Here is a 25399-nt window from a genome sequence, read left to right as displayed (position 1 = left end):
AATCTAGGAAGTAAGCAATGCTGCTCAAAAGGAAAGAAGAGAAAAGAGCTGTAGAACGAAATGCGTACCTGCAGACGAGTGCTGGGCTGCATCGCATCGGCATGGAGGAAAACTTCTGTCGGCCTCTGGCTGTGATGATGTGCTTTCATGGCGCTGCAAAGTTGACTGCAGCATTACCTCCTGAACAAAATGACATTGTTTGCACTCTCTCTCTCTCCATCACTCCCTCCCTCACGCCTCCCGTCATCCCTCCCTCCTCTGCCTTGCACGCTTGCTGGCAGCCTAAAGTGCACAGCTCAGCAGTGTTCCCCCTACTGCCGCAGCAGATCCTGCATGAGCTCTGCGTATCCAGGCGGGATGCGACTTTTAAAGGGGACTGCAACCTCAGGGTCAACCTCCTTTCTCTCCCTCTCTCCTCTGCAACCCTTTGCACTCGTCATACTGCAAACACCTCAAAGAAGGAGCCCGCTCTTCACCGGATGGGAGAGCTTTCTCAATAGCATAATCAGCTGTAGAGTACTTCACCTGTCATGTGTTCAATAGCAGGTACCAGCATCATCAGGTGCATCCTTGAACGTTTTAATTAACTGTTACATTTTTGTTATACTGTACTTTCATAGTCACAGAAGAAAATTCAAACTGGCTCAAAATCTAATACCATTTCAAAAAAAGTTGGACAGTGGGCATCTAAAAAAGGGTTTGTCAAACTTTTTAAGCTTAAAAATTCAAATTTTGGTTGCTCCCCAAGACCAAAACATACATCACTGACAAAAAATGACATTTAGCATGACTTAAAATTCGATAAACTGCTTGATAATCAATAATGTACCTCGCTGTAATCCAGGGATGTCCAAAGTGTGGCATTGGTGCCAATTTTTGTTGGTTTTTTTGGATATACTAGAAATTAGTGCTCTGAAATGATTTTTTTTAAATGCAATTAAAAACATTTTTAAAATTGGAATTAATCATTAATATTTACAGGTTTTTACTTGCTTACAGAATTTAAATTAAATTTAAATCAACCTAAAAATAATAATAATAAAATAAATATATATTTTTAAACGTTTTACCTGAATGGACATAATTTATTTGCTCAAAGCTAACAGTTTTATTCAAAGCACAGTCTGGGTGTATTTATAAAAAAAAAAAAAAATTGCCAGCAAGCACAAGTGTTAGAGCCTCCTCACTCATCTTTGCACTGACCTGATCACACGTATAACAACCTGCACTGCCTTTCAGGTAACCCAGAAACATTCACGATCAGAATAAATTGCTTGATTAATGCAAACGTTTTTTGTGATTAATCTTGAAATACAAATCATTAATTATGAATTAAATGTTAATATATCTATTTGATGATGAATTATTAGAATTACTAGTTTCATTTTTATTTGTCTCAACAAATTATTTATCTGAGCAACAACCCCACATTCTTCAGTTTTTCTGTACACGACCTCTATGGTAAAAGTTTCAACAAACCTGCTGTAATCAATCAGTAGACCCAATAAGAATTGACTCTTCAATTAACTACACTTTTTAATGGAGTTTTTCCTCATTTGTAAAAGCAGCTAACTAATTAACATTTAAGGATGGAAATGTTACCATTAGCGGACCTTGTGACTGCACCTTAGCTCCGGGTGTTGCAGTATTATACTCTTTAGTGCCGCGGTTCGTTTTCTTTCTGCCCTCAGTCTCCTCTTGGATAAAATTGAGTTAAGTAAACATTGGACACCCCCCTCTATAGTCCTGGGAGGAGTAGTTGAGAAGTGTCCCGTAACCCATTGAGGTCTACTTTACAGGTTCCACTGTGCCATGTCCTGATTCTGCATTCTGTTCTGCTGCCATTCTGCAGTGCACTAAAAAAATATCAATCTTTGGCCGAACCGCAGTTGCGACAGAGTGGAGATGATCCATTCTTTAGTCAGCAGGTGAGGTACAGTAGCTAGTACCACTCTTTGTGTTTCGTCATCCGCTGGATAAAGGTGGCTTCATTTTTCAAATCGTTGAGTATGAGCCGTCAGTTTTTGCTGCAGCAGTGCAGCACTTTGTTCTTTCTTCTCCCTGCAGGAAGAGGACATGACTTTGAAGAGCCTCAGGCCTGGCTTGAACCCGCTGAATGTGTAGAGCAAAATTAGCTCCAGCAGCTTTATTTTCCATTACGGCGTCCTCACCTCATCATGGCGTAAACTGAAGTGTTTAACTAGCACTTTTGTTTATTGAGCTGATAAAGTACAGATTGCTGAATCATCATGCTGAATCGCTCTCACTGAGATTTGGGATCAGCTCTATGCTGCATGCAGCCGTCCTTATCAATTGGTGTCAGTAGGTTAGCGAAACACTGCAGTATTCGGAGCTGAAAAACTAGTATGCATGCAGTGTGCAGTATGCAGAGTTGTATGCTGCATCTGTCCTTTCCTCTTTACTCTGACATCTGCAGGGAAATGCCCCTAAGAGCCAGTCTTGCCTTTCCCAGTAAAGTCATGAATAAACTACAGGGAGGGGCTCTTTATAACATGTATTAGGTTACCTATCTAGCTACAGTGGAACTTATACCATCCAACACCTCTCAGGTCGAACAATTCATAATGTGACTTACTTGACAACCACTCAAGACCTCTAGTCAAAAGCATTGGAAGGTTAACGCTGGGTGTGTTTTTCTTTGCATTTTGTGGGTTATTTGCAAGACCTATTCCAAAAGAAAAAGTCGCCGTCATGCATGAAGTCACGTGAGACCTCAATAGGCCCTTTTCCACCAGGAACTTTTGGTTCCTGGATCTATAGGTTCCTGTAGAAGTGTGTGGTTTGTGTTTCCACCGCATTTCACAGTTCAGGGTAGTTTATACAAATCAGGCTGATGACTTATGACGGAGTCGTTTACTATATTTCTACACTGATACCATTTAAAGAAACAGACCGTATTAGGTCACAGTTGTTTTACTAAAAAGTAAGTAATTTAAGTACAAAACAATAATATACAAAACGATATGATTTATAGAATTAAAGTGTACCAAATTGTTCATAAAAAGTCAGGATTTTGTCCGCAATGTCCAACAGGCAGAACGTCGTCCTCTGAGTAAATGATGAATTTGTGAGGGTCAGGCGGTTCCTTTTGGTTCATTTCAGCTGTAAATAACAATATATAAATTAAAGCTGCAAGCAGCGATGGACGGGACCGACTTTGACGGCACATAAAATCCCAACCGGAGCAGTAATTAAAACTCTTTCGTCAACTTGTAATCAGAAGGGTTCAATCTCTCTCCTGTGCTAGTTTGAAGTCGACACGACAAACGCGCTCAGAGGAGATAATGTTTGAAAAAAGGTGACCGGTTTTTACAAAACTTTTGTTTTGAAGGGGTAATTGCAAACTTCCTGTTGATTTTTGCTAGGGGTTGTCAATTTATGAAATGTAGGTCTAAGTAAGACCTGCATAGAGGTTTTTGTTTCATGTCTCTACAACATTCCTACTGGAAGTTACAGGCAGTTTTGTCTGTGTTTTCTTCCTCGGAGCAGTTTTGTCTGTTTTATTCCTAGGGGTCCCTAGAGCGCAATTTTGAGTTTTGGGGTTTGCTTTTTTTTATTAGATCGTAATTTTTGCCAGTCCTGATGTGTGTGTCCAGTTTGGTGAGTTTTGAAGCATGTTAAGGGGGCCAAATTACAGCTCAAAGAGGCAAAGGTGACTGTTTTTACAAAACTTTTGTTTTGAAGGGGGATTTGCAAACTTCCTGTTGATTTTTGCTGAAGAAAGTTGATGTATGAAATCTAGGTCTAAGTGAGATCTACATAGAGTTTTTTTTTAATTTCATGTCTCTACGACATTCGTACTGGAAGTTACAGGCAGTTTTGTCTGTGTTTTCTTCCTAGGGGGCGCTAGAGCGCAATTTTGAGTTTTAAAGTTTGGTTTTTTGATTAGATGGCAATTTTCGCCAGTCCTGATGTGTGGGTCAAATTTGGTGAGTTTTGAAGCATGTTAAGGGGGTCAAATTACAGCTCAAAGAGGCGGCGGAATAATAACAATAATACCTTACAATTACAATAGGGTCCTCTGTCCCAAAGGGACATTGCGGTCCCTAATAATAAATGTCAGGGTTTATCTCACGCCGACAACACGAAAATATAGACTTTAGTGTTAGCTTGTTAGCATTAGCATTCTGTTCACTTGGGTTGAGGCTAATAACTACACAAATGGAGTGTCATAGACTTCTTTTACAACATGTAATAAAGTAAATACCGGTAGGTAATATTTGATGTTATTTACCTTCGTTTCACTCGTGTGCTGCCTCCCTTTTTTCCCCACATTTATCCAACAAAGTCAGAGTAGTAAGCACGGCTTCATACTCCTCCGTAAATACGTCTAAAAGAGTCCGTAACGAAATTAAGTTTGTAAAAACTAATAAACAACAATAAACGGCATATAGTTTAAAGACTACGGCTAAGTAAAAACGTTCCAAAATAGTTCCACTGATCAGCGTTCTTCAGCACAAAGTTCCTGCATTTCTTTCTCTTCATTGTCAAGTTTGTTGTAATAGAAATACTCAGAATTAAAAAATATGTATACTTTTTTAAAAAGCTAGTTATTATATTATGTATTCATGCATTTGACCAGAAGACAAAGCATGTCAGCTTCCCAATAACTGCTGTAAATATGTTGTGTTTTTTTCCACTTTAAACAAGTCAGTCTCTTAAAACTACCTTAGTCAGAAGTGTATAAAGTACATATGAAAAAATTAAGTTGTAGGGGGAAAACTAGAAACAAAGAACAGTACATTGAATAAATCCAACGGGGTTTTTTTTTTGTTTGTTTAAACTTTATCAATGTAAAACAAAAACACAGCTAAAGTCGACACAAAGAAATTCACTTTTTTTACATACGTAATTCAAAACAAGGCAAACACTTCAGTTTCAAGGCATCCTTGTGGAAAACAGTAAAAGGTAATACGTTTTTCTGCATGCTTTGAATAGGGGAAAAAAGCACCATCTTATGGACAAATAAAAAAATAATTGAAAGCCAGTGATCCAAATTGACATTTAACATAAATAACTGTATTAGTTTGTGTTGAAGTAAATTCAGGATAAAATAGGAATTTCTATGTTTTTTAGAGGGGCATTTTTGTGACAGCCTTTGTGTGGCATCGCTACTTTCATAAGGCATAGTGATAGCAATCCAAAATGTTTTAAAAACTAATATTCTCTGGCAAATTTCACCTATAGGTTAAAATGTATTGCATTTTTTTTTTTTTTTAAACTGAATGGCACAAATATCCTCAATCCACTAGAGATTTTTGGAAGTCAATTTCCCCAAAATAATTTAACGTCCTGAACTTTGTACAATGTACTTTATTCAGAACATTAAATTGTAAATATTTTATTCTTGTATTTCCACAGGTCTCTTTTTCTACATTTCTGTTTTTATTAGGTTCAAAAGCCAAACCACTTTCCAATCCGAAACCTATTCGTATTCTATTACAATTCATAGTATTGAGCATATTTAAGACAGTCAGCATATTGTTGACTTCAAGGCTTAAATTAATGTATGAACTTGTCTGATTCAGCATGCCTGTACTGTAACCTTTCTGCATACTAAACCAAAGATGTGGCAGTTTACTGGTTTCTCTTATAATTTACCAGATAAAATCGAATGGTGCACCTTGATAAAATAAACTTGTAAAATCCCCTCTCATGTTATTTGTAGGTAGTTCCCATCTCCATGTCTGTATCTTACCATTTTGATTGCATGGTATGATGCTACTCGCCGTCCAACTATTAAATAAATGACTTCTCTCTTAACATTACTGGTGTTCTAGTGCTATTCCAAAGACACATTGTGTTTTTAAAGCAATGGTTTACTGAGACTGCAGCAGTCCATCCCAAAATTGCATCTGTTGAGAGCCAAGTGACTGACGCTGCATGCGATCATTCACCTTGGCTGCATGCACCTTGCCAGCTGTAGAGCGGCGCATACGATCGATCCCTGGCTGAAAAGGAGGCAGTAAGCATGTCTGCACTATACCCTCCTCCACCGTAGGGCCCTGAGATATCACCCTGCTCAGCACATTGTGGCGTCGCTGCTCAAAAACATTGGCTTTTTCATCAGGAGATGGTCTGCGGGGACAGTAATTCAAGAAGCCAACCTGCATGTAAAATGAGCCATACGGCTCTCGGACACCTTACACAGTGAAGGAGGGGGGAAAAAAGATCATTTGAAAGCCTTACATATATTGTCACAGAGAAATGGCATGGTGAAGGTTAAAATGTGTGTTAGAAAGTAAGAAGAGACAGAAACCTTTGGAATTAATTTACTTGAACCGGCTAGAACCAGTCAACTGTACTTTAGTGATTAATGGCTTTGAAGCTCAACCAGAACGGTCTGTTCCTTAAAATCCACTAGATGGCAATAATGCCCACACTGTTCCCTCTGCAGGATTCAGGAATGGAAACTTTGAGCAGTGACTTTTTACTGACTCACCTGACAATTGAACCAATCTTCTTTAAACCATCTATGTAGCAGCAAGAACCCTACTTGCTATGACAAACATACAATTCATGATTCTTTAGATTTTAGTGACATGTTTTTCACTATGTGGATTCATTATTTTGTGGGGCGACGTGGCTCAGATGGTATTGAGCAGGGGTCTGCAACCCGTGGCTCTTGAGCCACATGCGACTCTTTCAAGCTTCCACCCTGGCTCCATTTGGCTTTAAAAAAATGTCAATAAATAATTTAATTTCATCCATCCATCCATCTTCTTCCGCTTATCCGAGGACGGGTCGCGGGGGCAGCAGCCTAAGCAGGGAAGCCCAGACTTCCATCCCCCCAGCCACTTCGTCCAGCTCCTCCCGGGGGATCCCAAGGCGTTCAGTTCGTCTATTTTGATGTAACCGTTTTTATTTTAGAGAATTTTTGATCTTGCAATATTTTGTCTATTGAAATGTACGCACCACCCCCTATGTGTCATCTTTTGCTGCCAATCAATTGTATTTTTTTTAGCGGTCAACCCCCGGTAAACTAGCAATAGACAAATCAAAAAGGGAAACATTTCTGATGAAAATAGAACAACAGATTCATTTGCATTCACTGTTGACGAAGTTGGTTCAGCTGTGTGCTTTAATATGTGGGGAGAAAATAGCAAACAACAAAAAATCAAATGTGGAAATACATTTCCAGGACAAACACGTAGCATTCGCGGGAAAAACACTACCGAGGTGGAGATGACCGAAAAAGAGCAGTTTTGGAAAGATGATCAGAGCAAAAATACTTGCTGAGTCGTATAAGGTGTAAGGTGCATATATAAATAAATAAATATATATAAATAATATATAAATATATATATAAAATAAATAAATATATTTATATAAACATATATAAATAAATAAATAGATTACTGTACAGAGAAATATATTGCACTTTTTCACATGTGTCCATGTTTATGGATGTATGTTATATTGTCTTTTTTATTCCAGCGAGTTAATCCATTTTGGGGGGAGTTGAGGGAATAATTTAATTTAATTATGATGCGTTCAAGAGTCTTACGGCCTGAGGGAAGAAGCTGTTACAGAACCTGGAGGTTCTGCTTCGGAGGCTGCGGAACCTCTTTCTAGAGTCCAGCAGTGAAAACAGTCCTTGGTGGGGGTGGGAGGAGTCTTTGCAGATTTTCTGAGCCCTGGTCAGGCAGCGGCTTTTTCTGTTTGTTTCCTTGTTTTTGTATTTAATTCCCATCAATGCTCTTATTTTGTTCCATTTCCTGTTTGTTCCGCGGAGCACTGTGTTTTTTCCTCACCTGCCGTTGATTGGCAGCCGGTCCACACCGGCTGCCAATCAGCATGTCTATTTATGCTTCACTCGAGCACTCCTCAGTGATCGAAGATCACTTTATGTTGTGGAACATTTACGTGCAAGACTGCTTCTTTTCTGTTTGATGATATTAAAAATCCTCTTACCTTCTCATCGTCTCCTGGTTCCTGCATCTTGGGGTCACAAAAACTGCAGCCATGCGAGTTCCTCACATAGAGTGCCTCGAAAAGTGCTAATCTATTATTATTATAATGAAAGGGTCACTTTTATTACGCAACATTTACATTTTAATGATGTCATCATCAGTCCCTTCAGGATTTCGCTGGCTTTTTTTAGGAATTTGCAGTAGCTTTTTAAAAAAAAGTTACAATATTTTGAGGCTCATTTTTAAATTAGCTCTTGTTTTTTGAACTATCATTGGTTTTTTAAGCGTTTCTTAGTTTAAATTAGTGTATAAAAACAGCCTTTTTCACTGTATGGTCACCACATCTTTAGCGGCAGTGTTCTTGTTTACCTTGTAAAGAGTTGCATTTCCCACACTTGGTTAGATCATGGGTGATTCGGTTTCAGATGCTGGAATTGATTGATTGATTGATTGATTGAGACTTTTATTAGTAGGTTGCACAGTGAAGTACATATTCCGTACAATTGACCACTAAATGGTAACACCCGAATAAGTTTTTCAACTTGTTTAAGTCGGGGTCCACTTAAATTGATTCATGATACAGATATATACTATCAGATATATACTATCATCATAATACAGGTTTGGTTGTTATCATCAGTCATCAACAATTGAGAACAGAGAAATGGATATTGAAACAGTGTAGGTCTGACTTGGTAGGATATGGACAGCAAGTCGTGGGCAGAGAGAGAGAGAGAGAGATCAGAAGGCATAAGAAAAAGTATCTGCATTTGATTGTTTACATTTGAGTATAAACAATCCGGGGAGGGTGTTAGTTTAGGGTTGTAGCTGCCTGGAGGTGAACTTTTATTGCGGTTTTGAAGGAGGATAGAGATGCCCTTTCTTTTATACCTGTTGGGAGCGCATTCCACATTGATGTGGCATAGAAAGAGAATGAGTTAAGACCTTTGTTAGTTCGGAATCTGGGTTTTTACGTGGTTAGTGGAGCTCCCCCTGGTGTTGTGGTTATGGCGGTCAAGGTTAAGGAAATAAATTTGTTGTGCTGCTCCCCTTTTAGACAAACTTAGCAACAGGCAGTCATTTGTTCCATGCCTGTTGCCGCAAATCTAAACCACTACTGACACTTTTCTTTATTTTGGAACAAACGTCTCGCTCTCGTTTGCGTTAGAATTAGCCATGTTTTGCTAGGCGTGTGAATCTCCGCTAAGTAAATATGGGGGAGAGAGGAAGCTACAAAGCTCCTGAGAGCAAAAAAATATGCCAGAGCAAAATGAGAAAATTCATTGATTTGTTATTTTTTTATATAGTCTACAACAAAAAACTCTAATTCATCAATAAAATAGATTTATCGCCCAGGCCTTCTGCCATCTAACGTCTTGAAATTGCAACTGCATGCAAAGTCTTCTATACAATACTTGCAAAAGAGACTCAGAAGGGGTATAAGAAAACAAGATATAACAACTGGATAGCTCATTTATTCTAATCAGCTCATTTCTAAATGTTACATGTTAAAAAAAAAAATTATTTTATTATTAAACAGTTATTATTAACACACACAAAAGTACAGAACATTGGTACCGTTGAGTATTGATTCCCAGGTAACGGGAATTGGCACCGTATCGATTTAATGCGATTCGATGCCAGATATTTCAAGGTTTTCCAAAAAGTAATGGTATCTTCACTGGTAACTAACTGGTAAATCACCTGCTGAGCATTGCTGACTAAAGCTGTGGGTCTTCTCAGCTCATCTTGGTATTATTTCCTGACTGAAAGCGTAAAGCATGAATTGACATGGGGTGAAAGCTGAACAACAACAACAGACACCATTGTTTCAGCGTGAGGTTCAGAGGTTCATGTCCTTCACAGGCTAAGGCCTAAAATATAAATTGTCACATGCCCTCTCTTAAGTCTTGAATAGTATAACACCATCAACTTTTAAAAACTAAAAACAACATTGCCCCAAAAACATGGAAATCCTTGTTAATAATTAAAATGCACGCCCTGCCGTGTTCACTAAGCGATGCTCTGTATCTTTAAGCCTGCCCCAAATAATCTAAAAGGGGTGAAATAAAACTATGTCACAAACAGTTGAGTTTGCTCAAAACCTAAACTAATTAACACAGAAATCCGAGCTGGAAGAGCAAAATAGGTATTTAAATGCCTGTGTCTTTCACACAGAACCCATTGATTGCTGTAAGTTTACAGTATGCTCAGAACTGATTTTAAACCGGGTGTGTTAGGAATGCTTGTACAAGATAATGCTTTAGTCTAACAGTGGTAATGCAGCATTCTCTTAAATGACACATACAGTACAGAAGCACTGTACGTTATTGTCTGCATTCTCTCCATCAATGTCTCCTTTACGCAACACAAGCAAATCCTTTGCCACTGCTGATTGGCTGCTCTTTTGTTTTTCTCATTATCTGCAAGGGGGCATTGGAAGTTGGGCAATAGTTGTACGCATGTAGGCCAACATGTAAATATTACATAAGCCACTATTGTTTACTTACTGTATGTCACAATAATGTACACAAAGCAGTACACTGCATGTCACAATTCTTACAGTGCCTTTTTTGGAGTACGTATCTCACTGACAATCTGTCATTTGTTTTAGTGTTTTTTGCAAATGTATTAGGATATTTCTACTACTATTGTATTTCATTTCCACACAAAAATGCTGTTTGGATGATTTTCTTATACTTCTAATCAAATTCATCAATATTACATAATTCATTGAATTATTATGATAGCCTCATTGATTGATTGATTGAAACTTTAATTAGTAGATTGCACAGTGCAGTACATATTCCGTACAATTGACCACTAAATGGTAACACCCGAATAAGTTTTTCAACTTGTTTAAGTCGGGGTCCACGTAAATCAATTCATGGTCATAACATAAACATCCATCACAGAAGAAAACAAACGCTCACATTCACACTTCTGGGCAATTTAGAGTCTTTGTTTAACCGAACATGCTTGTTTTGGGAATGTGGGAGGGTCATAAAACTTACATTTGTGTTTAATCTTTCCATTGAGACCAGTGTGTTTGTTGTCATTACAGTACTTAAGCTTATGGTGGTGTTTTTCTTCCTTAATGTCAAATATATTATATCACTGAATAGATTACCATTTTTTATGGTCCCCATGGGCATAATAATCGGAAATGCATTGTTCATTAACTGCGGAATCCAGAAGCAGATTAGACTTGGCTGTAACCAGCAGAGGTGCTGTTCTGCATCAGGATTGAAAATGCCCCCAGCAGCAAATATTTCCTTTTCCAGTAAAGTAATGAATAGGCTCTTTACTTTATACCTTTTATTATGTTTCTTTGCAATTCTTTATCTATCTGCAGTAGAACTCACAGAGTAAAACACCCTTAAGGTCATACAATTCAGAACAGAACATCATTTTTGTGGCTTTTTTCATAAGTCGCCATTGTGCGTTATGTCACCAATAGGAATGGGCACCAAATTAGATACTTTTATAGGTAGAGACCGTAATCTGTCTGTATTACCGGGTATTGTGTATGTAAAATAAATCGATATCTTTGTTACATGTGACGTCACGTCCGGGTGCATCCTCGCACTGGTTTAAGCACTTGACCGGGAAACAAGCAGTCGGGCACTCAGAATGGACTCAGATGCACCACCTACCTCTAGGTCAGTGGTTGTCACACTTTTTTCACCAAGTACCAACTCAGAAAACACTTCGCTCACCAAGTACCACCATAATGACCAACATTCAAATACAGTGGCGTAGTAGGCCTAAGTATTCTTAAAACAAGGCAGCGGTTTATATTAGTATAATTCATATTTGGCCACTGTAACAATACACAGAGTTTAAACTGTAACACTGTGTTTGAAAACAAGAAAAAATAAAACACTGTACTTTAATCAAGTGATTATTTGGCGTACCACGAGATGTTACAATTTTCTATAGCAACACAGCAAGATGAAAGTGCTCAAATGTACAGTAAGGCTCCACTTTTCTAAATGTGCTAGCTTCATGCTAATTTAAATTGGATTTCCCACAGACAGGCTAGGCCCTGCGATGAGGTGGCGACTTGTCCAGGGTGTACCCCGCCTTCCGCCCGATTGTAGCTGAGATAGGCTCCAGCGCCCCCCGCGACCCCGAAGGGAATAAGCGGTAGAAAATGGATGGATGGATGGACAGACATGCTACTAATAAGCATTAGCGATTTTACATGGCGACAAGTACAGGTTACAATAAACAGTTGGTGTGTAACCAATACAATATTTACAGTTTGAAGGATCAACAAAAGAAAAGACTGGAACATTCAACTTAAAGGCATAGACTACTTTTTGACTCGGGCAAAACACCGTAATCCAGACCTGTATGGCCAACTGTGTTTCAAAGTTAGTAGCTAACGTGGCGCCCTGTGGTCACGTGAGGGGCTTTTGACCAATCATTTAGGAGATCCCTTTGGCCGTACTCTCTGACTGGTCAAAAGCCCCTCACGTGACGACAAGGCGCCATGTTTGCTTCCAACTTTGGAACTGAGTTGGCTATACGCTCTCGATACACAGCTCTGCTGCCGTCTATGCGCTACTGCCATCTAATGTCTTGGAATTGCAACTGCATGCAAAATCTACTGTACAATACAGCACTTGCAAATAAGACACAGAAGTGTAAGAAAACTAGATAACCGGACAGTGCAACTCAGTACTAAATGTTAAATATATAAGTGTTTTAAAACAATTAACATTTATTATTATTGGAACATACTCAAATGTACCAGAAATTGAGTATCGGTATCAAAGAAGAATATTATAAAGTTTGAGTTTAACGTTGAGTCTGCGACTTGATTTCAGCGTTTAATTGTAACAAAATAAACAAATGACTGAGATACGAATAGTTTTACTTTATTCCACAAAGTATATAACCACAGGGAAAAATAAATTAACTATCATTTGGCTTCCAGATGGACTGGACTCCCGCATTATGAATTAATTTAACAAATTAATAATTTTACCCACTCAACATCCAATGCAGCCGATCACCCTGGAAAGGGGATCCCTACATCTGTTTTAAAGGCTTGTGCAAAATTCCAAATTCCAAATTGTAACTCATTTGAAGAATTACAATTGACTTGGCTCCATCACACATGATTTTGAATTGGAATTACAAAAAGTAGAATTTAATTTGTTACAATGTATTAAAAAAAAACGTATAGCCAAGTAACAGGAAGGACTTGTCACAAATGTTTTTGGCTATGCAAACACAAAAATAAACACATATTACCTTCATTTTTCAATTATTGGATAAAGTAAAGCGCTCTGGGAAATTTGGTATTTTTCCATTGTTTTCCTAAGTTTGAAAGTAATTATGCACATGTGTCAAACTCAAGTCCGGGGGCCACATCATTTTATGTGGCCTGAAAAAGTCTAGAAAAAAGAAACAGCTTTTTGCTAAATGTACTCCAATTTTGACAGAAAAATGTACTGTATGTAGCTGTAGTTTTTGTTAACTGTTTACTATTGTATTATTTGATGCAACAAGCTATTACTTTTTTTTTGTCATTGTAAATCTTTAAAAAAATTCTACAACAGAATATCATCTTGAGTTGTGATTCCAAAATAAGTTTATCATCAGTTTGTTGGTAAACAATGATAATAAAATAATATATATAATTGTATAATGTTGCGAGGCAATTACGCATATGTTTGGCAGTTACATACAGCCCTTTGAAGCCAGTCATAACTGATGAAAATGAGTGTGACGCCTCTGTCATAATGCATCAAATGAAATTTTTTTTTTCATGCCTTTATTCTTAATTGTGAATATAAAAAACATTTGCTGTGATTAAAATACAGTATAATGTGTATATAAGGCAAAATAAAATACAAAATCTATATTACCTAAAAGGTGTCTAAATATAGAAAACTGAACATATATTGTGTATATGAGGTTCAAAGAAATAATATTTTTCATTATACAAAACTGTATTATATGGAATAAACTGCAATGCAATAATCTAGAATTTCTCAATTTTAACACGGGTGTCAAACTAATTTTTTTTGAGGGCCAAATCACAAATATGGCTGCCTTCAGAGGGCTGCTCGTAACAGCGAATACATGAATATACCGTATTTTCCGCACTATAAGGCGCACCTAAAAACCACAATTTTTCTCAAAAGCTGACAGTGCGCCTTATAACCCGGTGCGCTTTATTACGATTCATTTTCATAAAGTTTCGGTCTCGCAACTTCGGTAAACAGCCGCCATCTTTTTTCCCGGTAGAACAGGAAGCGCTTCTTCTTCTACGCAAGCAACCGCCAAGGAAAGCACCCGCCCCCATAGAACAGGAAGCGCTTCACCCGCCCCCGGAAGAAGAAGAAAAAACGCGCGGATATCACCGTACGTTTCATTTCCTGTTTACATCTGTAAAGACCACAAAATGGCTCCTACTACGCGACAAGGATCCGGTTCATAAAAAGACGCAATCTCTCCATCCGCACACGGATTACTACCGTATTTCACAGCAACTGATATTCCTGTGAACTGCACTGTGGAACGGGAGCACGTACGGTGAATATTCGCACCACAGGGAATGAGAAGTCATCCTTCACTGTGGTTCTAGCTTGCCATGCTAACTTCCACCCATGGTGATATTCAAAAGGAAGACCTTGCCAAAAGAGACCTTTCCAGCCGGCGTCATCATAAAAGCTAACTCGAAGGGATGGATGGATGAAGAAAAGATGAGCGAGTGGTTAAGGGAAGTTTACGCGAAGAGGCCGGGTGGCTTTTTTCACACAGCTCCGAAGGCGAACACACCTTCACTAAGACGGGCAGATAGCGCCGGTCGACATACGCCAACATCTGCCAGTGGATCGTAAATGCCTGGGCAGATAGTTTCGGTCACAACTGTGGTCCGAGCTTTCCGGAAGGCAGGATTCACAGAACTGCTGCACAACAACAGCGACACTGAATCCGATGACTTCGACGAGGCGGAGCCGGCCATTTTTGGATCCCACGCTTGCGCAACTTTTCAATTCGGACACCGAAGACGAAGAATTCGAAGGATTTACGAATGAAGAATAACTTCAGAAGGTGAGCGCTATGTTTATTTTGTGTGTTGTGACATTAACGTTCGAGCAACATTATGTTGCTATTTATTGCTCTACACCATTTTGAATTTTACTATGTTTGTGATTGCACATTTGCGTACATTTTGGGACAGAGTTGTTAGAACGCTGGTTTTCAATATATTATTAAAGTTTGACTGAACTATCTGACTGTTTTTTTGACATTCACTTTAGCGCAGCGTTTTTTTGACATTCACTTTAGCGCAGCGTAGGCGCGGCTTATAGTCCGGGGCGGCTTATTGGTGGACAAAATTATGAAATATGTAATTCATAGAAGGTGCGGCTAATAATCCGGTGCGCCTTATAGTGCGGAAAATACGGTAAACGTATTGAATGACGCGGTTGGCCATATTGAATGATGTGGCGGGTCACATAAAATTAGGTGGCGGGCTATATAGAATGAAGTGGCGAGTCACATAAAATTATGTGGCGGACCATATAGAATGATGCGGTGGGCCACATAAAATTATGTGGTGGACCATGTAGAATGATGTGGCTGGTCACATAAAATTATGTGGTGGACCATGCAGAATGATGCGGTGGCCCACATAAAATTATGTGGGGGGCCATTTAGAATGATGCGGCGGGCACATAAAATGATGTGGCGGGACATATAAAATGATGCGGTGGGCCACATAAAATTATGTGGGGGGCCATATAGAATGATGCGGCGGGTCACATAAAATGATGTGGCGGGACATATAGAATGACGTGGTGGGCCATATAAAATAATGTGGGGGGTCATATAGAATGATGCGGTGGACCACATATAATGATGTGGGGGGCCATATAGAATGATGTGGAGGGTCACATAGAATGATGTGGCGGGACATATAGAATAACGTGGTGGGCCACATAAAATTATGTGGGGGGTCATATAGAATGATGCGGCGGGCACATAAAATGATGTGGCGGGACATATAAAATGATGCGGTGGGCCACTTTAAATTATGTGAGGGGCCATATAGAATGATACGGCGGGTCACATAAAATGATGCGGTGGGCCACATAATTTTATGTGGGGGGCCATATAGAATGATGCGGCGGGCCACATAATTTTATGTTGGGGGCTATATAGAATGATGTGGCGGGTCACATCAAATTATGTGGCGGGCCATGTAGAATGACTTGACGGGCCACGATAAAATAAAATGGCGGTCTACAGAAAAAAATGTGGCATTCCACATTAAAATGACTTGGCGGTCCTCATAAAAACATGTGGCGGCCCATATTAAATGATGTGGGAGAATTTCGATTCTAGGTCCTTCAATTTGAATTTGAAATCTACTTCCTGATTACCACATCCAATCATATTTATGGAATTGAATTAGAATTTGGGAGACCTTTTTCAACTTAATTCAGAAATGTACACAAACTGGCTACTGGGGCAGGTATGGTTGAGTCGGATGAACTATGCCTCGCAACAGTAACACTGGAGTCACTGCTGCATCTGCTGGGAGGAATATGTAATCCACTTGGGAAAATCCATAATTTATCGATTTATGTGGATTGAAAGATACGTATAAAAACAAATGTTAGCTAGCTTTGCTGGGGCTACGGGCAGGCAGGCAGGCAGCAGGCAGGCGGTAGGCGGTAGGCGGTCGGGCGAGCAGGCAGACGGGGAGGTCCTAACAGGCTCTCAGCAGCTGGGCGCATTATACCATGTGACTGAAGACATGTTAGCTAGCAGCCATCATCACTTCACCTAATTCATGTCGTCCTCGGTCGGATGGTGAAAGGTAAGCCCGCCGACATGCAACACACACAGCATTCAACCATGGACGTGTAGACGACTAACGACTGGAAGCTACTGTAACGCGACTGTTTAACCCATTCTTCTCTACACAAGGTTTGTGTTTAAAATGCTACTTAATCGTTTTTTGTTTACTACTAATACCCAAGTGTTTCGTTTCACTGCATCACACTCTCCGGTGGAAGTGACATTTTCGCCATTAAAGCCGAATAAACACACACCTGCTTGTCTCTCGAACGTTCAGTTTAAACGAAGGAGTCTGGGTCGTGTACGCGCCTCGGCCCCTCATTCTTCATGTTTTCACACTTTTTTTGCTAATGTCTTGCTTTTCTAAATGGCCTTCGTAGCTTTCAGGTAGGTGTTCTTCGCCATCGTTTGGCTGACAATCATTTAGCCGGGGTCGGTTCATTTAAACATTAGCTTGTATATCAGCTAGCATGACAGGACGTTATCTTACTTCAACTGCAGCACTCGTATTGGCTACCGTCATCTTATTCTTCATTTTGCATTCATACATACCTATCCTTGCATAGAAACATGCTCCTTTTTAAAAAAAAATGTTTTTATTATTATTTGTATTAATCAATCCAACAAAACAATACACAATAATACCACAACAATGCAATTCCATAACCAAACCCGACCCAACAACATTCAGAATAGCAATCGACAGAGCAATTGAGAGGACACACAAACATGACACAAAACAATCCAAAAGCAGTCAAACAAAAATGAATATTATCAACAGCGCTGTCAATATTAATAACAAATCCAGAATAGCAGTGATTAGAAATACCTCATTGACATTATCATTACAGCTATTTATAAAAAAAGAAATGAACAATAGTGTCACAGTGGCTTACACTTGCATCACATCTCATTAGTTTGACAACACATTGTGTCCAATATTTTCTTAAAGATAAAATAAGTCATATTTTAGGTTCATTTAATAGTTAAAACAAATTTAAATAATGGATCCCATATTCCAATATATGACTCATTATTATCTAAACTAAATGCATTTTTTTCTACTGATATCATTTCCATAGCTTGTGTGTGTGTACCAGTCTAAGGCTGCAGCTAACGATTATTTTTCTATCGATTATTTTTTTCGATTAATCGGTTAATCTATAGATATTTTTTTTCGATTAATCTATAGATTATTTTTCCTTTTAACGATTATTTTTTTATTTAAAATGAAGATGAAAAAATAAATGTAGGCCAGTTTTTTCAAAAGGCATGGCTTTTATTTACAAAAAAAAAAGTATGGCCACTCAGTCAACATTGACAACAACATGACAAAATATTCTGTAACAATGTAAACATTTAAAACTTTTAACATTTAACAAAATTAAAAGTAGCTTATTTACTTTTTAATGTGCAAATATAAAAGTAAACATCCAGTGCAAATCTTAATATTCTGCAATAGTATAAGCATTTCAAAAGTAAAAGTATTGCTTATTTTGCTTTAAAATGTGCAAAAATAAAGATAAACATCCAATACAAAAAAGTGCAAAACGGAAATATTCTGTAACAGTGTAAACATTTCAACAAAAGTAAAAGTATTGCTTATTTGCTAAAATGTGCAAAAATAAAGCTAAACATCCAATACAAAAAAGTGTACAGTGTAAACATTTCAACAAAAGTAAAAGTATTGCTTATTTTGCTTAATAACACAACAATGATAGTATGATTAAAGTGAAAGTTAAGTGTTCATTTGTACATAGTATATGTAACTGTTAATGTTGTAAAAGGTATTTGCACAACTAATTAACGTTAGCGTTAGAGGAGCGCGTCTTTGTAAACACTGAACAGGCACGCCAAACGCGCCTCTCAGAGCGAAACGGTGCTTTAGTTTATGAATTTACAACGCAGATACAAATGACACATTCATGTTTTTGTGTAATGATGACAACGTATACTCTCGCGGACGATTGACTAGTTGATGGTGATGGCAAGAACGCTGCCGTTGTGCTGCTATGATAGGCCATTTCCGCTCGACACAGTGTGCATACAACAACATTATTAGCAGAGGTGGGTAGAGTAGCCAGAAATTGTACTCAAGTAAGAGTACTGTTACTTTAGAGATTTATTACTCAAGTAAAAGTAAGGAGTAGTCACCCAAATATTTACTTGAGTAAAAGTAAAAAGTATGTTGTGAAAAAACTACTCAAGTACTGAGTAACATACACACACATATCATATATATATGTGTGTGTGTGTGTGTGTGTGTGTGTGTGTGTGTGTGTGTGTGTGTGTGTGTGTGTGTGTGTGTGTGTGTGTGTGTGTGTGTGTGTGTGTGTGTGTGTGTGTGTGTGTGTGTGTGTGTGTGTGTGTGTGTGTGTGTGTGTGTGTGTGTGTGTGTGTGTGTGTGTGTGTGTGTGTGTGTGTGTGTGTGTATATATATATATACGGTACATACATTGATATATACAGTATATAATTTATATTTATTTATTTTGCCGTTTTTGTTTACATGTTAAAGGTGTTTTAATAATCATACATGCATGTTTAACATATAGATTCCTTTCTTTCATGAAGACAAGAATATAAGTTGGTGTATTACCTGATTCTGATGACTTGCATTGATTGTAATCAGGAAGCAGTGCTGGTAACGTCCACGTTTTCAAATGGAGGAGAAAAAAAGTTCCTCCTTTCTGTCTAATACCACATGAAAGTGGTTGTTATTTGGCATCTTATTTGTCCAGCTTCCATATTCGTTTTTATACACTTTACAAGAAATACATTGGCGGCAAACTCCGTAGCTTGCTAGCTTGTTTGCGCTGGCTTTCGGAGACTCTTATTTTGAAAGCGCAGGCGCGATGGAGCGGGACTTTTATTGTGAAGACAGGAACTGTGCAGTCAGTCTTTACGGTTGAAATAAAAAAAGGGTCTTTTTTCCTTCACACTTTTGATTGATTGATTGGAACTTGTATTAGTAGATTGCACACTACAGTACATATTCCGTACAATTGACCACTAAATGGTAACACCCGAAGTTAGCTTGGAGCCAGTCAGGTCATGTGACCCCTGGCTCTGTTTGATTGGTCCAACGTCACCAGTGACTGCATCTGATTGGTGGAACGAAGTGAAACGTCACCAGTAAGGCAGGCACTATGGAGGTCTGTCTGACAGACCAAAACAAACAAAGCGTGCATTAACAGATAGATAAAAATTAGTAGCGAGCTGAATGTAGATAAAAGTAGCGGAGTAAAAGTAGCGTTTCTTCTTAGGCCGTTTATTGAAATACTCCCACACTTTTGACGACTTTTGGCGTGCTTTTTTCCCCTCGCTCGCACCGCTCGCATCGTCTGCTTTGCGCTCCGCCATGACGGTAGTGTGACGTAAATATGCGACGCGTCGACGAACAAAAACGTCCTCGACGTATTTACGTAACCGATGACGTCGACTACGTCGACGCGTCGACGCGTCGTTTCAGCCCTACTTTCAACATCTATCCATTTTTTTAATATTACTAGAGATGTCCGATAATGGCTTTTTCACCGATATTCCGATATTGTCCAACTCTTAATTACCGATTCCGATATCAACCGATACCGATATATACAGTCGTGGAATTAACACATTATTATGCCTAATTTTGTTGTGATGCCCCGCTGGATGCATTAAACAATGTAACAAGGTTTTCCAAAATAAATCAATTCAAGTTATGGAAAAAAATGCCAAAATGGCACCGCCATATTTATTATTGAAGTCACAAAGTGCATTATTTTTTTTAACATGCCTCAAAACAGCAGCTTGGAATTTGGGACATGCTCTCCCTGAGAGAGCATGGGGAGGTTGAGGTGGGCGGGGTTGAGGTGGGAGGGTAGCGGGGGGTGTATATTGTAGCGTATCGGAAGAGTTAGTGCTGCAAGGGGTTCTGGGTATTTGTTCTGTTGTATTTATGTTGTGTTACGGTGTGGATGTTCTCCCGAAATGTGTTTGTCATTCTTGTTTGGTGTGGGTTCACAGTGCGGCGCATATTTGTAACAGTGTTAAAGTTGTTTATACGGCCACCCTCAGTGTGACCTGTATGTCTGTTGACCAAGTATGCCTTGCATACACTTGTGTGTGTGAAAAGCCGTAGATATTATGTAATTGGGTCTGCACACAAAGGCAGTGCCTTTAAGTTTTATTGGCGCTCTGTACTTTTCCCTACGTCCGTGTACCACTCTGTACAGCGGCGTTTTAAAAAGTCATACATTTTACTTTTTGAAACCAATACTGATCATTTCCGATATCACATTTTAAAGCATTTATCGGCTGATATTATCGGACATCTCTAAATATTACTCTTTTTGTTATGATACATACGTGCTTCTTTTAATGTTGCTTCTTGAGGACCGTGGTTAGTGGTGCCTTTCACAGTGCTTGTTTTTCTTAAAGTAAAATATTGAATTATATTGCTTAATTTCCAGAAGACCCCGTGGGCATAATTGGGAATTGATAGTTGATTAACTGCATCTTGAGAATCTTGGACGTCTAAATAGAGTGCACTAGTTGGCTGCAACCAGTAACTGCAGCTGTAGCTGCAACCGCTGTTGATTCAGCCTCACCAGATCTTCACGAGAGCGTACGTGAAATAACATTTAAAATGCAAAATATCTGTAAAGAAATACCATTGCAAAGACCAAGGAAAATAAGTGTTCCAATGGTACTTGAGCCATTGTGAATGGCCAAATATTAAGGGAGCTACGAATTTTTGAAGTTCTAAAATCAGTCGGGTTTTTTTCGTCCTGGGTTATCCATTAAAGGGGTCGTTATGATTTGTTTCTCCATTTAAATACTTCCTCGTGGTCTACATCAGCGGTCTCCAAGCACCGGTCCGGGGATCGGTACTGGTCCGTGACGCATTTGCTACCAGGCCGCAGAGAAGCATTAACTAATTTATAAAGGACTGCATTTCCTCATAGGAAGTTGTTATATTTGTTATAACTTTGTGACATCATACAATGCACATTAATGAACATATCAAATATAAATGTGACAGATTGTAGCCAAAGGCTGATTCCCATCTGCATCTCATTGCAAAGAAACAAGCCCAGGGGTCCCACTAATTCAGCGTTCTAGTGAGTTGTTTTTTTGCTGTATTTATCTGGCATAAGTGGAAAGCCGGTCCCTGAAAAGAATGCCTACATTAGACAGGTCCATGGTGCAAAAAAGGTTGGGGACCACTGGTCTCCATAACATGTAATGATGATTCTTTGGTCAAAATTTTGCATAAATTGTTTTACAGACCGTTTTTGAGCAGCTTTCCAACCGTCTCTTTAGGATACGCCGTTTTGTGGGCAGGCTTATTTATGTGCCTCCACTTCGACTGTCTTCCACTTTTTTGTAGTTTTTAGCGCTTGCATTGCGAGTCTACTGACAGACATAGGTTCGAACTTAACGCTACCTTTTATTAGAAATGGCAACAGCGGAGGATGAATGTGACCTAGTCTGCCCCACAACGAGAGGATAGCGAAAAAGGAGCTCATTGACTACAGTGTGGACTACAATGGCGGACACGTGCAAGGAACTCTTAAACATTTATACCATATCGATAATCCTGTGACGTTTTTCCCAACCGGTGACGTCACAGGTTGTGCAAATTCCAAACGGACCATTTTGAGGAAGTGTGAAAAAAGGCAAGATTGTTTTATAAATATCTCAGCAATGCTTCCACAATATGATTTCAGATTTTAGGGACTTATGCAGATCCCAAATACACAACAGAAGGTACCAATAAGTAGAAATGTTGGTTTTGCATAAATGGGCCCCTTTAAGATAATAGAGAAATCTGTGACCTACATCTTAGAAGGTAACCTTCAAAACATATCTCCCTTATTTGTCATAAATGCGTGAAATAAAAAGTAAATGGATTAGTTAAGTAAGCAAAAGAAAATAACTTAATGAAAAAATTAAGAACTTAAATTGTTTTATTATTAAGTTAAGTAGCGGCGTTGCAATTAACAGAAAAATAGCTCAAACTTCCAAATTTCCTGGAATTCTCAAATGGAGTTTTATAGCGGATAATTGTGCATTAGTAAAATACTATCTGAATCTGACCATAGTAGTTGTTTTTTCCTGAATGAAATGTTGAACAAATGTTTTTGTCCAAGGTGAGGCGACACCGGCAGCTATGACGGCCGCTGCAGCCTCCCTAAAACATTTTAAGGGGGCCCAAAAACCACGATCGGATTTTCAGGCTGACTTCATATTTCAGGATTCTTTGGACAAATATAGTACGAACATTTAAAACTATAAGTAAAGAAACTAAAACCTATCTTCGGGTATAATTTTGTACCATCTTGAAACGTGAAATTTCACGTGTCGATTTATTCAATTTCTTACCTCAAACCTGTAAATTTCCATGTCGAGGCTCTTATAGGAAAGGTAAACTACTTCATCGATCTATGTGCTTTTCAATTGGTCATAAAATTACCCCACATAGAGCAAACAAAGACGCACATCGCAAACTGCCTCGCTCTGAGCGGTCACAAGCCACCGCTGCAATGGAGATAAGTAGGTCAGCGGCCGATGGTCACGTACCTACCTTTTCCACCATTTGACAATTCAGGGTAGTTTATACTAGGGCTGGGCGATATGGCCTTTTTTTAATATCGCAATATTTTAAGGCCATATCACGATACACGATATATATCTCGATATTTTGCCTTAGCCTTGAATGAGCACTTGATGCATATAATCACAGCAGTATGATGATTCTATGTGTCTACATTAAAACATTCTTCTTCATACTGCATTAATATATGCTACTGTAAAACTTTCATGCAGAGAAGGAAATCACAACAAAAAAAAATCACTATTTTTTCATACGGTGTTGATCTGGAAATGTTTGCCTCGGCATTTTGATGGTGTGGGTGTGTGGCACCGAACGGAGATGTTGACATGCGGCGTAAGCACTGTTCAGCAGGTGACTTTTCAAATGATGCTACATATTAGCAGTATTGCTACTTTTTATAGCAACGCTTTCGCCCCACACTTGACAAATTACGGTTGTCTGTTCGACATATTCCCACTTGAAGCCAAACCACCGCCAGACGATGGACACCCTGCTGTTTTTGGGGGAATTAATTATTCCTTCATTTGTTACCAGATTCGCACCTTCTTTCGCTCGAATTACTGCTAGCATCACAGCTAACATTACCCATGCTGCTACCTCTTTGCTGCACGAGGGCGTATACTTACAGTATGTGATGTATGTCATGACAGTATGTAACATGTGTAGAAGCTGCGTTTGCTGTCTGTGAGAAGGAGAGACAGGAAAGAGCGAGGAGAGCCTGCAGCTAAAAGCAACTGCGTGAGAAAGTATACTCGAATATCACGATATAGTCATTTTCTATATCGCACAGATACAAACCCGCGATATATCGCGCATATCGATATATCGCCCAGCCCTAGTTTATACAAATCAGGCTGATGACGTATGAATGAGTGGTACAGTGTATTTCTACATTCATGCCGTGTAAATAGACATAATTAGGTCAGATTTATTTTACTAAAGTGTAAGTCAATAAAATACAAAGCAATAAGATACTAAACTATGATTTAAAAAATAAAAGTGGACCTGATACAAAGTCTGGCTTTTGTTCAGTGTCCTACAGTCAGAAAGTCATCCCCTCAGTAAATGATGAATTCATGAGGGTCAGGCAAGTCTTGAACATCCATTTCAGCTGGAGTACAGAACAGCAACATGGAAAACCGGCGGAATAATGTAAATTGTCAAAGTGTCTGCTGTGATGACAGTCATAAAAACAACAAAGATATTGGTTACCTATATCCGTGGCTGCAGCACGTAATCGCCACGGAACAGCACCGCTGCCCGGCAATCCGTACCGCCGTTCTGTTGCGGCTCCGCCGTGCAGGGAAATAGCGCAGACTTTTACATTATGTCGCGCATTGTCATGTGATAAAGTAAACACTGAAGTGAACACTGTGGAATGTCCCGAGCTTTGCCGTGCATCAATATCTGCAGGCGGTCGAGTCTTCGACAGCATTGACTTGACTTGACTTGTGCAAAAGACCAGTTTTGCCTTGCAGAACGACAACTTTATTCAACACAGCAGTAACTTCATCCTTTGCAAGCATTGTAGACACAAAACTCCCATGAACCACGCTCCTGCGTCCCTGGCCCTGTATCAGCTGGCATTTGACACAGGACCCCATATGTGCACATAGCTGCCCAGGATTCGCCTGTATATGATTCTTTAATTTTGGACCTCCAAAATCAGCATTTGTGTCAAGGTGAATTTATGTCTGAAAACCTTTTGACAAGTTGACTTCATGTCCATCCTCGCCCGTTGAGACGTTTCAACGTGTAAAATACGATCCGCCCTGAAGACAGACTTTTATTTTGAAAGTCCATCCATTTTCTACCGATTGTCCCTTTCGGGGTCGCGGGGGCGCTGGAGCCTATCTCAGCTGCATTCGGGCGGAAGGCGGGGTACACCCATTACAAGTTGCCACCTCATCGCAGGGCCAACACAGATAGACGGACAACATTCACACTCACATTCACACAATTTAGTGTTGCCAATCAACCTACATAACTACACCAGCAGATACAATATAAACACACATACCAGTATTTAGTTAAA

General features: G+C 39.1%; 1 protein-coding gene across 3 annotated transcripts in view; it reads left to right on the top strand.

Moving 5' to 3' along the window:
• The window catches only part of spsb1 (splA/ryanodine receptor domain and SOCS box containing 1), a 66105-nt gene that overhangs the window by 21337 nt on the left and 19369 nt on the right, over positions 1–25399 (top strand). The window contains exon 1 of one of the 3 annotated variants that reach the window (XM_061987876.1): positions 16617–16782. The exons of 1 other annotated variant lie outside the window; for it this stretch is intronic. The gene's annotated coding sequence lies outside the window, so the exon portion shown is untranslated. Of the gene's footprint in view, positions 1–16616; positions 16893–25399 lie in introns of those variants that run through there. One more of the 3 variants, XM_061987869.1, reaches the window with a different exon arrangement.

Source organism: Nerophis lumbriciformis, linkage group LG01 (assembly GCF_033978685.3).
Source record: "Nerophis lumbriciformis linkage group LG01, RoL_Nlum_v2.1, whole genome shotgun sequence".
NCBI classification, from domain to species: Eukaryota; Metazoa; Chordata; class Actinopteri; order Syngnathiformes; family Syngnathidae; genus Nerophis; species Nerophis lumbriciformis.
Note: the sequence above shows the minus strand (reverse complement) of the source record. Positions and strands in the feature narration are given on the sequence as shown.